We start from the raw sequence: 14844 nt of genomic DNA on the forward strand, positions 1-14844 counted from the left end.
TTCTTTCCAGCTCAGTTTCCTATCGAAAACAATGCCTAAAAATTTTGCTTTCTCAATATATTGTATCGCAGAACCTTTAATATAGATTGGAGAAAGATTTGGAACCCTATGTTTTCTGGTAAATACTACGATTTCTGTTTTTCTGGGGTTAACCCCGAGACCACATGTCAGTGTCCAATTGTTAAGGATATTCAGGCCATACTGCAAAATATCCCTTAAACTAGTAGCATATTTTCCAGTAACTGTTAGTGCAATGTCATCCGCATATGCAACTGTCCCGCATCCCGCTCTCCCCAGTTTTTGTAACAGTTCATTCACCGCTATATTCCAGAGGAGAGGAGAGAGTACGCCCCCTTGGGGGGTACCTCTATTTACCCGTCTGTGTGTTGCTGATACACCCATTTGTGCTTCAATAATTCTGCCAGTTAGTAGCTGACCGATAAAGCTGATGAGCGCATCCTCAACACCCAGACGCGAGAGTGCGTTAGCTATTGCATTGGGAAGAATATTGTTAAAAGCTCCTTCAATATCTACGAAAGCCACTATACAAAATTCTTTTACTTTAAGAGTTTTTTCAATAGTACAGGTGAGGGCATGGAGTGCTGTCTCTGTGGATTTACCCTTAGTGTAGGCGTGTTGTGACGGTGACCAAAGATTGGGATCTATAACGCGCCTTATTTCAAAGTCTATAATTCTTTCTAAAGCTTTCAGTATGAAAGATGAAAGACTAATTGGACGGAGTTCATTAGGGTTACTATGAGAGGTTTTACCCGCCTTAGGAATAAAAACAACTCTAACCTTTCTCCATTGAGTTGGAACATAATTAAAAATGAGACAATATTTAAAAATGGCCAGAAGCCAGTTTTGTATTTGATCCCAAGAGTTTTGCAGCTCAATAGGATGAATACCATCCGGTCCTGGTGATTTATATGGCTTAAAGCTAAAAATGGCCCATTTTAGAGTTTGTAGGTTTAACTTGATAGAGTTTACCGGTGCGTAGTTTAAACATTCTGAGGATTCCGTCGAAGCAAAGGATCCTGGAAAGTGGGTATCTAGTAATAAATCTAGTGACTCCCTACTGTTATTTGACCAAGTCCCATCCGGTTTTCTTAGCAACTCAGGAACAGAAGGATTTTTAGATAGGATTTTGCGTAGTCTAGAGGTTTCAGAGTCCCTACTAATCTCTTGACAATATGATTGCCAACTAATCCTCTTAGACTTACGTAGTTCTTTCTTATAATTCTGCAGAGAGATCTTATATTCAGACCAGTCACTCTCATTTCTATTTAGCTTTGCCCTATTAAAAAGTCTCCTGCATTCTTTCCTCAATTGACCTAAGTTTCTATTCCACCAGGGTGGGTTACTCTTCCTACTAGGTCGAGTTGAAGGACAGGCAAGGTTAAAAGCTTCATTAAGTATTGAGGTAAGATCTCCTACCTGCTCGTCCAGATCATTTATATTCTCTGGCGGATAAAGAGTAGAGTTTGTCAGCAGCTCATTTATAGATGATTTGTACTTTGTCCAGTTTGTATTCTTGACATTTCTGAAAGTTTCTAAACTGGGGGTACTTGATTTCTTTAAGTTTATAGAAAATTCTAAAATCATATGGTCTGAAAAAGAGTGTCTAGTGGACACTTTCCATTTTCTTATAGACCCATGAATTTTGGCAGTAGTCACGGTAATGTCTAAAACCTCCTGCCTATTTTTGGTAACAAAAGTCGGCCTATTACCGTCATTACATATAAAAAGATTATTACTAAAAATAAAATCGAAAAGTAACTCACCACGTTCATTCGTGTTTGAGCTGCCCCATATTTCATGGTGCGCATTTGCGTCGCAACCCAAAATGATATCTGCACCAAGTCTCCTAGCGTCAATTGTCAGCTGTTTTAGGCTACTTGATGGTAACTCTTCGTGATCATGAGCCATATATGCAGATACCGCCCATATCTGGCCCCAAGGTCCCTCAATACTTACTGCGGTTAGGTCTTTGTCACTATACTGCGAAAGCATGAGAGCGTTATATATTTTATTTATTAATATGCAAGATCTAGGCTTACCCTTGTTTACCGCATACATTAAGTCAAAGTTTTTAGTCCTGAGTCCGCAGACAAGATCCTTGAAAACCCATGGCTCTTGCACCAGGACCATATCAGCCTCGTTGTTGCTGAGGCATTGCAACAAGCTGGCGGACGCAGCCTTGCAGTGGTGCAGGTTAATTTGTAGTACCCGCATCATGATTTGTTTTGGATGTGGTAGTGTCCACCACTGTAACGTCAAGCGCGCTATCTTCTTCAGATTCATTTTCAGAGTTCAAAAGTTCTTCTTCGTTAAAAAGATAGCGCGTACCAATACTCTCTTCAGATGTAATTGAAGGAGCTGGAGAGGACATAGTCACGTCCATATTTATTGAATCAGAAGTGGTAGGCAGTATTTCTACTGGGCCCACTGAGTTTGCGGTAGCAGTTACAATATCACCCGCTTCCATTATGGTATCAACAGTGCCTTGCGGTGCTGCTGGACCTGTGTCGTTAGGTAAGGATTGCTCCTCGTCCTTTTTATATACCCTCATTGTGATGGCTGAGAAACCGTAGTTAATAACACCGTTTGATTTCGCCAAAGTGGCCAAGGATGCTTTGTCAATCACAAAACTGACCGACCTATGTTTACCCTTGACTTCCTCCAGCTTGGTAATCTTCCACGTTGATGTGTTTAACTGCCGGTTTCCTAGCCGAATAAGTTCCAGAATCCGCTGAGGATCGGACTGATGGGCTGGTATCCAGGAACGCGCTCTTGGTCGACTAGGGATTTGCTCCTTAGTAACAACCTTAAGTTTGGCGCCTGGCCATGCCTCACCAATTCTGAAAATGGCTTTGCGAAAAAGATCAACAGAACGCTGATCCGCGCAGGCGATAAGTTTCACATGGCCCTGATGCCATCCACTATCGCGACAAGTGGGACCGTCTCCAGGAAAGTCCTTCAGGAGATCGACATAAATGTCAAGGAGCTTGAGCTCAATTAAGTCCCACTTAGCAGGTGTAATTGTGCCATCCGGGTCATTTTCATCAATGACTCCCATTATTAAAGAACCCTTCAGCATGTCGCTAAAGGATTTTGTATTTGTGGCGTTGCCACGAAATTTTGCCTTTTTGGCATCAGGTTTTGAAGCTGACTCATCTAATGAGCGCTGTCGCTTCGTAGCAGGTTCCTGCTTGTCCTTCGAGGTATCGAGGACCTGCTGAGCCCAGGCAATCCTGGCCTTCATAGATTCGGATGTAACCGAAATATTGCCGTATCTTTCGAGCAGTCTAGTCGCCGCTCGGCGTTCCTTGTAACTCCTCCTCCCTGGAGGGCCTGACCGAATTAGTGGTCCGGAGCGTATCGATACGTTTTGTTTATTATTATTTGAAGGCACCTTTTTATTACCACTGGAAGTCGCGGTAGGTACCTTATTTGGACATTTAGTGTCCGAAGATTTGGAGCTCTGTTTAGCCGAGCTCTCCGCTATAGAATTTTTATTTTTATTATTTATTGGTTCATTCATATTAAAACCCACGAGTTGCGGAGAAAGGAAGGTCCATCCGGGCAGAGATCCGCAATACCCGGATAAGGCTAAATTACAACCGGAGGGCGCCAGTTATCCGGAGGTCTCCGTTTAAAAACACACTGACGTAGTGCTATTCATCTCATCGGCACGGGTCGAATAACACCGGAGATTACGGGTTTTATCGAGTTTTCCTCTCTAGATCCATGATGTTCTGTTATGCCGACATGATAGCCAACATGAAAAACAGGTTCACCTCGAGAAGGATGTGATAATATATCACGCATCATGGTCTTGATATGGCATAGGCTCAAGATATTTACATACTGTATTACGCATAACCATATCCCGTTCAAACTAGAACACGAACCCTACATTTTCGTTTGATCGCCAAAAATTTGCAGCGGGAGATAGAAAAAGCTGAGTGTGCAGCGTAAACATCGCAAAGTGAAGAAAACCAACCAAACATCTGGTGAGGGGAAAGTTTGAGTGCATTGACCGCGAAACGGCTAATTGAAAAATCCGTTCTAGGCAGTTATAAAGAAATTAAATAAAAGGAGCAGTCGGAGGAGCTTCCTGTCTCTTTGGTTAGTTTTTTTTGAAACGAAATGTATAAAACGAGTGACAGAGTTTTCCTTGGAGGGATTTGATTAAAAAAAAAAAAAAAAAATATAGAAATATCCAAGCATAAGTTTTTTTTTGTTGCGGGCTCGGTTAAATATACTCGAAATAAGTGTTTTGTGCAGTAATTTGAATATTTAACACTGCATATACCAGGTGAAATCAAAAACAAATAATTTAAAAAAAAAAAAAAAACTGGGATATTCAAAAGTAATACGAGGAAAAAAATTAAAATATGTAACAATCCGCATAGAAAGTGGCACAAGGTTAATTTTCATGTGAACTACCACTTAGCGTGGACTCCAATCAAACTAAACTTGCGTTTAAAATTAAAGAAAAAAAAAAAGGGAAAAAGATTTGAAAAAAAGGTAAAATCATAAAAACTAAATAACTAAAGTCTAAAAGAAAGAAATTAACTGGAATGCAAAAATAACTTGAAACATTAATAAAAAAATTAAATAACGTGTTTAATTGGTGACTCCGAACCATGTATTATATTCGTAATAATTTTTTTTAACATCGAAGAAGAAAGTATTTCGAACAACATCTATTAAATACTTTTATCAGTGAGAAACTATATATAGTGTCTTTCCAATAAATAACACAATCAAATTTGAAGAACTGAATTAAAGAAAAAAGCACACAACGCGACCGCGTCAGCAACATCATCAACGGCAATAACTACCAGCGTACAAATATTTTCCATTTTTCCTATATCTCTTTATATATTAAAATTATATTATATTATATAGGTTCTTTGCATAACTTATATGTTCATATGTATGAATTGTTAGTTACTTTATTTTTTTTTAACTATATTTTTTTCTTACTTTTGATGAAACAAGATGTATGAATTGTTAGTCGTCTTATTTTCAATTATATTTTTTTTTCTTTTGATGTAACCATGGTAAATTCAAAATAGTAAATAATTTAAGTCCATTTGAGTTTTCTTAAGATATTCTTATTTAGTATTAATAAATAGAAATATATTATATATAAAATTTTGATAAAGTAAATGTGAAGACAAAATGTTAAACAAGCTAGGTCTAATTGGATTTTTTTTTGAAGATATCTGCATTGTAATAATTAGCGTGGATTATGCAAATTTTAAGATCTATCTTATTAATTATTAGTTGATAGTAGTTAAGTTTTTTTTTACTTCGCTTTTTTTTTTGTAAATATTTAAATCAGAGGAAACGTTGAAGATTTTTTTTTTGTTATTAGAAACATAGACAGGTACAGCAGAGGAGCGGTGACGTCATCTCAACAACTGCGGTGAGTACCTCTTGTTTCGGTTATTTTTCCTTTATAGTAGTTTTGTTGATATTTAAATATTTACAAAAGGAAATCTTAAAAAAAAAATATCCTAAAGTATATTGTTAATGAAATCTTGTTATAGTAGTAAATGGAGGAAAAAATATTTTTTTTCCCTAAATATAAATTAAGTATTTAAATCATAGTTTACTCCTAAGTTCGATAAGTTATATAAATGATAGTTTATTTCATTCATAATGTTTATTCTTAATTTAGCAAGTTCATTTTGTCCTGTTGAATTGTAAATAAAAGGGAAATACTGAACATAGAATTAATTGTAATTTTTTTTATCATAGTCTTGTAGGGCTTTCAAAAGATAAATAAGGTGGAGTGTATAATCTAAACTGTTAGGTTCCACAAATAAATCTGACACAATTTGCTTTCTAAACAAATTTAGGAAATTTTGCATTAACACCTTGGTATACCCTGAGTATACCCCGGCCTTGGAAAGGGCCAGAAAGGTCTTTACAATGTACATAAATAAACACTCTACACCTCATTAATTTTTTTATATCCAAAATTGTTGTTATGAAGTCTCTGTTATATATGAATAAAATTGAGAAAATATATTTTATGAGAAATATCTGATACGTATCTTAATGGTCTTGTTTTTAATAAATTAACCCACGTTGGAATTTAATATTTCTGTTGTATAGATTTCCAACAACAATTACCCAGACTACCCACAACTGCAACACGTGAAGTAGTCTGAAGTTAGGAAAATTAAAATTAACATTAAATTGGTAAAATCATAAATACACACCTTCTGGATTTACCACAGCTACTTTAATGTACTTATAAATTATTTACTTGCACATTATTTTTTATAAATCAATAAATGACGTTAAAAATTACAAATACCGGTGCTGGTTATAAAGTCAAAACCAAATAGACAAACGTCAGGATCATCAAGAGAATTCGCCGCAAAGAGACGATCAGAACCACCACCAAACAATAGAAAAAACACTGTAAGTGAGCTACATGAAAAGCTCGTCTGATCAGTATAAAAGGCGACACGTTTCGTTAAGAGGCAGTGAGTCTTGAATGATCACTGAGTGGCATTATATGTCAACCAATAAAATAATATAATAAATATTATCTGACACGAAGGCGGTGTTAAGTCGTAGTGTATAACATAATACAAAATATATATATAATAAATTACGAGCATAAGGCGGTTTTAAGTCAACGCGCTTGGACACCATTATATGTATATTCAATATATCAAGCGTATATTCTTTTACTTTCTTTCCCAAACAGGTGAACACAGAAACAAGGTGAACCAAGCCAACTACAAGTTTAGACTAAAGACCATTTGCAATTTCACAGAGGTAATCATTAAAAGTAAGACCATTGGGAATTTTTGTTCATGCTGATTTCATTTAATTTCTTCCTTTTGTATATATATTATTGAATTTTTTTATAAATAAATAGTTCTGAAAACTGAAATCACCATCTTTTGCCATTGGAGCGTTGTCTGGTAAATATTTTCCTGGCGTGAATTCTGCATTCGGCATTTTTGATGTGATTTTTGGTAACACTATTGCTTCTATATGACAGCTCTTATTCTTATCATGTATAGATTGAATTTCTAATGAGCATTTGGCTACAACGCTTGTTGTTTGCCCATTGATAGCTTTTACATGAGTTTGATAATTGGTCAATGGTGCTCTGATTGATCTTGCTAATTGTTCTGTTATTATACAAGATTGTGATCCTTGATCAAGAAGCGCTCGTATCGGATTGAGTTGCTTTGTAGTCCTTATAATTACCATTGCTGTTGCTAGTAAAACAGTTTTTTCCTTTTGGATGTTGTACGACGCTGCCACTTCGGTCTCCGTGGTGTTCTTCAATGTTGGCATCCTCTGTTTATTTATGTTATTTGTGAATGTTGGTTTGCCTTGAACTTGTTCTTGCATAAGTTGATGGTGTTTTTTATCGCAAATTGTACATCTTTTTTTTATTCAAGCACAATTTACTAAAATGCCCACTCTGAAGGCAATTAAAACATAATTTAGTGCTCATAATCTTTTCACGATATTCCGGCACCTTCATATTCAGAAACTTTGAACATCGAATTATGGTAATTGATGGTTACCATTACACACCAAACATAGCGTATGTATTGTAGTTACATGCGTTTTTGCATTTACAGCTGTTGGTCAAAAATTATTCTCATTTTCACGATTTGTGTCATGAGTTGTCTCTAATCCTCTAACTCTGCTCTCAATAAACTCGTATAAGCTGCTCAATTTTGGTGTTTGTGTTGATGCTCCTCTTGAATGTTGGTATAATTTTCTGAATTCACCATTTAATTTTGGAAGCCGTATCTATATTATTACTGGATCTCAACTTGACGTGTCCACATTTAAATTACGTATACAATAAAACACTTCTCTAAAATCACCCATTAATGTTTTTAAATCCTGTGCATTTTCGTTTCTTATTGCTCTGAGCGACAATAACTTATTAATAATGAATGATTAATAAGGAATAATGCTGACTACGATCCCTGAGGAGCCATTTGCTACCATCACAGCCGATTTTATAGGATCACTACCGCGATCGAAAAATGGAAATACAATACTGCTAGTGATACTAGATAAATTTTCGAAATGAACAGAGTTGATACCCACATGTCTAGCGACATCCGACAATGTGATCAAAGCGTTGAGAGAAAGAATATTAGCCAATTCATTAGTAATGTTTGCAAGCAGTGGTTGGTAAAGATGGGTATTACACACAGAACCACAGCATCGTACATGCCACAGGAGAATCCTACTGAGCGTGCGAACCGAACTATTAAGACACTGATGTCACAAACGGCACGCGAGGAACATCGTACGTGGGACGAGATGCTGCTGGAAATCACTTTAGCCATTAACACTGCGAAATCGGATTCAACAAATTACACTCCAGCCTATCTAGTGCAATGGCGAGTGTTGAGACTCCCCGCCAACTTGTTCGTCGAATGCACCCCAGGAACAGGAAGTTTCGCTCAAGAATGATCGAAATAAACAACAGTAGAACAAAATGTCAATACTTGCCGAAGCCTGCAGCAATCAATAAAAACTCCAAGAATATGTTGAAGCAAAGTACAAAAAAATCGTCAAGCGTAAGGTGGGTCCAAGTGACTCCAGCCAGCACCAACATCCAATAGCTGAAAATAGTCAAGCGATTCCAGGTATTACTTCAAGTGACAGGAATCAAGCATCTACGGCTCAAGGGAGGAGGTTAAAAATAAGAGCGTAGTAATCACAGCAGCGGAACCTTCTGCAAAAGGAATAGGTAATTATGTCGCTAATACAAAAAATCCAACGTGTTACGTTACGTCACTAATGGCAGGAACAATATCGACAGAAGCCAGTTCCAATGAATCCTGCATAACTCACGCAATGGAACAAGAGGATGTGATTGATCTCGACTACGACTGACAACAAATGGAGCTAGAGGAGAATGAGATCGCACGCCCCAAAACAAAAAATGCATTTGGCATTTTTGATGTGACAGCTCTTATTCTTATCATGTATAGATTGAATTTCTAATGAGCATTTGGCTACAACGCTTGTTGTTTGCCCATTGATAACTTTTACATGAATTTGATAATTGGTCAATGGTGCTCTGATTGATCTTGCTAATTGTTCTGTTATTATACAAGATTGTGATCCTTGATCAAGAAGCTCGTATCGGATTAACTTGTTTTTTAGTCCTTATAATTACCATTGCTGTTGCTAGTAAAACAGTTTTTTCCTTTTGGATGTTGTACGACGCTGCCACTTCGGTCTCCGTGGTGTTCTTCAATATTGGCATCCTCTGTTTATTTATGTTATTTGTGAATGTTGGTTTGCCTTGAACTTGTTCTTGCATAAGTTGATGGTGTTTTTTATCGCAAATTGTACATCTTTTTTTTATTCAAGCACAATTTACTAAAATGCCCACTCTGAAGGCAATTAAAACATAATTTAGTGCTCATAATCTTTTCACGATATTCCGGCACCTTCATATTCAGAAACTTTGAATATCGAATTATGGTAATTGATGGTTACCATTACACACCAAACATAGCGTATGTATTGTAGTTACATGCGTTTTTGCATTTACAGCTGTTGGTCGAAAATTATTCTCATTTTCACGATTTGTGTCATGAGTTGTCTCTAATCCTCTAACTCTGCTCTCAATAAACTCGTATAAGCTGCTCAATTTTGGTGTTTGTGTTGATGCTCCTCTTGAATGTTGGTATAATTTTCTGAATTCACCATTTAATTTTGGAAGCCGTATCTATATTATTACTGGATCTCAACTTTACGTGTCCACATTTAAATTACGTATACAATAAAACATGTAACGATTACAATTTTTGCAATTTTTAAATTGTCACAACGTCGTGGGTATGGCTGTTTTTTTTGAATATTAATTTTTTTTAATTAATATAGTTCGAACTATATTAATTAAAATAAATTCAAATTAATTTCCGCGAATTCCACTGCCGCCATCAACCGAATTTTTTTACAATGGGCAAACTGAAATTGCAATAAAGTAAAAAGGAAATTAAAGTTGTGTATACTAATATATTGGAAGAATGCTCTACTGCCCTTGTTGAATATTAGTTGGATCGAACTTTATGAATTAATTAAATTAATTTAAAGAAATTTCCGTAAATGGCACTGAAACACATTTTATAAAAAAAGAAAGATCAAAACAAAATTATAATAAAGAAACGAGCTGTCAAATTAAGAAAGCTTTTGAGCAAAGATGTGGAACTGAAACAAAGCTTAGTCCAGAAACAACCCATAACTTCCACATGAATTCGCCTTGAGGCGGGATTTCCATTGGTGCATTGCAGTGGGATTAGTTAACGAGCTTCGATCACGGTCGTTGAACTCTAACGTAGTTACAGCTGATACCGTTGATCGTTAACGATATAAAACTGCGTGCATCAGAAAGAAGAGCTCTCTTGGTTTTTGATTTTCTTGGACACAGTGCGGTGAAGTGTCGAACAACAAATTTTTTTTTAAAAAAAAAAAAAAGGCTCGGAAGTGTGGCTTATTTCTTCTTTGTGTTGAATAAAAGTAAAAAAGTGAAACATTTATAAACCTATTAGTATGATACATAGTTAAATTTAAATAAAGAAGTTTGAATCTTAGAAATTTTAATTAAAATAATAAAATCGCTCGTGATTGATTTTGAACACAACGTATGGTACCCGCGACACGGCGCGAAGCGGTAAAAATATTTGTGGTGGACTTAACAATATAAATCGAAAAATTTATTTGAGTTACTTTGAAAAATTTTAAAGAACAACAGTACAAAAAGAAATAATCGACGGCTTTAACAGTGGTCGATTATAAGAGTCTGTACAAGTACAAGTTCTTTACGAATTTCGTATATCCTAACGAAAGTGTTGACACCGCAGGCAATGGGCGCGGCGCGGCTTGGGTGTCCTCTCGACATGCTGATGAACACAAGGAGGTAATTGAAATCTTAAATGCTGCTGGATTTTTTTCTTTTCACCCTGAATTGGATGTTACATCATTACGAAGCTGAAATGTTAAGGTAATGTTCGATCTATTGAATAGTTCTTTTGCTGAAATAATATGCGTATAAAAATTGTCAAATAGAAAAACATAAGAAAAAAAAAATTAATGTACAATTAAATGTAATTTAATTTTGTTTTAATATTATTTTAAAATTCATAATTGTTTTGAAATTTAATTATTTATTTATTTCATATAATTAAAAAAAAAAAAAAGTGTTATACAATTTTCGATCTCTGGAATAATTCTTTTGCTGAAATAAAAATGCGTATAAAAATTGTCAAATAGAAAAACGTACAATATTATAATCTAATTTTCTTTTGAATTATTTATTTATTTTCTATAATTAAAACTTACGAAAACCATACGTACAATATTATAATATAATTTTCTTTTATAACATTATTTAAAAAAAATTATAATTGTTAAATGGAATTACTTATTTATTTTCTATAATTAAAACTTACGAAAACCATACGTACAATATTATAATATAATTTTCTTTTATAACATTATTTAAAAAAAAATTTTAATTGTTAAATGGAATTACTTATTTATTTTCTATAATTAAAAATTCACGAAAACCATACGTACAATATTATAACATAATTTTCTTTTATAACATTATTTAAAAAAAAAAGTTATAATTGTTAAATTGAATTACTTATTTATTCTCTATAATTAAAATTTTTATATTGTTAAAAAAAGAATTTTATTTGTTGTCTATTATTGTTTATTACATCGCAACGGTGGAAACTACGTTGTTAAACGCTTGGGTCTCTGCGAATAAAAATTTCTTGTAAGACCTTGGACTCGGCTGAGTACTACCCCGGATACAAAAAGTAGGTTCATTACAAGTGGCGCCCGAGCAGGGACCCTCGACTAAGGTTCAACAAAATACATCGAAACACAGCTAGTTTTTTAGGTTCAGATATCGCAAAACATCGTATATCAGTTAATATGGGTCGCAGCTGGGTAAGAAATTTACGCAAAGAAGAGCTAGTCGCTTATCTGGACGAATTCGAATAAGATTCAATTGGTGTCGTCGATGAATTGCGCCGGCGATTGGCAAACTTTATTGCACAAGCTGACCACAAACCGCAGATAATAACACGATTAAAAGAACTTGAAGATAGACATAGCAGAGTGTCCGTAGGTGAAGTAGAATGCGATCACGCCGTGGAGGAAGTACCATTGCCACCCCCAGAACAGACAACGGAGCGATGCCAAGACAATATTCCACAATTGACTCTTCCTTTTCATCAGCAGCAGTACACGCAACATACGTTACACGTACCATATACACAACCTAGAACCATGCAAGCAACAGTCATCGATCAGGCTAGAAAATGGGCGGTCCGATTTGATGAGAGCGGCGATCCGTTGGCGTTTGTGGAGCGTGTGGAAGAGTTAGCGAGTGGATATGATATTGCTAAAAATATGCTGCCTCGTGCGATGCCAGAATTACTGAAAGGGCAGGCCTTGGTATGGTTCCGTCACAATAAAGGGGACTGGGACCACTGGGAGCAGTTCAAATTTGATTTTCTAGAATTTTTCCTTCCTCATCGTTACTTCGAGCGCTTAGAAGACGAGTTAAGAAACAGAATGCAGAAACCTGGTGAATCATTTAAAACATACGTGTTGGAATTGCAGAAGTTGATGCAACATTTGAAAATGGACGATGGAGCAAAGCTTGAACGATTCTACCGAAATAGTTTAACAGAATACAGGATGCATATAAAGCGACGCGAGTTTTGTACATTACGGGAGCTTATATTACTCGCTAACGACTACGAAGCAGTTCGGGACGAAGGAAAAAGCAGAAAACCAAGGGAATCTTTTACAACACCAGAACGACGAGATAAACCGATGGTACTTGCAGCAGTGGAACCAATAAACTTAGCTTCAGCTTGCTTTCGATGTGGACGACAAGGACACCAAGCGCGGGGATGTCAGAACCCTCGTATCCTCTTCTGTTGGCAGTGCGGCAGACGTGATTTACGAACAATTGATTGCTGTCGAAAAGTTCCGGGAAACTTCCAGCGGTCACGCCGTCCAGAAGCAAGGGGCGTGACCGAAATTCCAACACCGTCTCAGAACCATTCATAATTGAAAATAATCGTCTTCTTATCAAAATATTCATTCAGGATCAACAGATGACAGCCATGGTTGATACAGGGGCCAGTAAATGTTTTATTCATCCGGGCATAGCAAAACGTTTATATGACAAACACAACGAAGTAGATTTGGTGGTACGTTTGGCAGATGGTTCACCGCGGAACATAAATACAATAATTCACACATCCCTGCGAATCGGGGCCTGTGACTATGCAGTTGAACTATTAGTGTTGGAAGGAATGGTACATGATATGGTCTTGGGGATGGACTTCCTGGTTTCGGCGTCAAATATCTTCAAAATAGGGGAAAATACAGTCAAACTTAGTAAAACTACAAATGTGAAACGCGAGATGGTAATGCTGAATTCTACAGTAAGTGAATCGGAACATGTGGACAAATTCTTAGCTCGCGAATTAGCGAAGTTCGATACTCTTGAAGGACTGTCCAATATCACCACACATTCCATCACCATGAAGGATGACAGACCGATTAAGCAAAGATACTATCCTCGAAACCCGGTCATGCAACAAATACTGGACAAAGAAATAAATGAATTATTACAAAAAGGTTGTATCGAACGCTCTCATAGCCCTTATAGCTCACCGGTGGTATTAGTGAAGAAAAAGGATGGTAGTTGGCGACTTTGCATAGATTATCGTCAGGTAAATGCACACTCAATACCAGATGCCTACCCGATTCCTCGTATACAACACATTCTAGATCAACTCAGAGACGCCAAATATATCAGCAGCCTTGATCTCAAGATTGGGTATTGGCAAATACCAATGGCTGAACAAAGTAAAGAATATACTGCGTTTACAGTACCTGGTCGAGGGCTATTTCAGTGGCGCGTGATGCCTTTTGGACTGCACTCCGCTCCAGCAACATTTCAACGAGCGTTAGACACAGTGATTGGTCCTGATATGGAACCTTTTGCTTTTGCATATCTCGATGACATCATCATAATTGGTCATACACTGGAGGAACATATGGAAAATTTGCGAAAGGTATTCCATCGACTAAGGTGTGCAAATCTAAAAATCAACGTACAGAAATGTAAATTTTTCATGAAAGAAATAAAGTATCTTGGGCATTTGGTGACACCACATGGTATACACACTGATCCCGAAAAGATTGCAGCCATAAAAGAGTTACCTGTACCAAAAGACCTCAAGGAACTACGACGGTGTATTGGAATCGCCTCGTGGTATCGCCGTTTTGTACCACACTTTTCAAATACAATACAACCCCTTACGATGTTATTAAAGAAAGGAAAACGATGGCAATGGACGTCAGAGCAACAAGTGGCGTTCGATATGTTGAAAGAAAAATTAACGAGTGCCCCAATTTTAGCGTGCCCCAATTTCACCGAACAATTTGTATTGCAGACAGATGCTAGTAATTTTGGACTTGGAGCAATATTGACCCAAGAAATAGACGGCGAAGAAAAGGTGATAGCTTATGCAAGTCGCAGTTTAAATCCAGCTGAGAAAAACTACTCGACGACTGAAAAGGAGTGTCTGGCGATTGTTTGGGGAGTAAGAAAAATGAAACAATATTTAGAAGGTTATCGTTTCGTAGTCATAACCGATCATCTGGCGCTGAAATGGTTAAACAACATTGAAAATCCAACTGGTCGTATCGCGCGCTGGGCGCTAGAGCTGCAACAATTCAATTTTGAAGTACAATATAGAAAAGGAAAGTATAATGTCG

Source organism: Teleopsis dalmanni, chromosome 1 (genome assembly GCF_002237135.1).
Source record: "Teleopsis dalmanni isolate 2A chromosome 1, ASM223713v2, whole genome shotgun sequence".
NCBI lineage: Eukaryota > Metazoa > Arthropoda > Insecta > Diptera > Diopsidae > Teleopsis > Teleopsis dalmanni.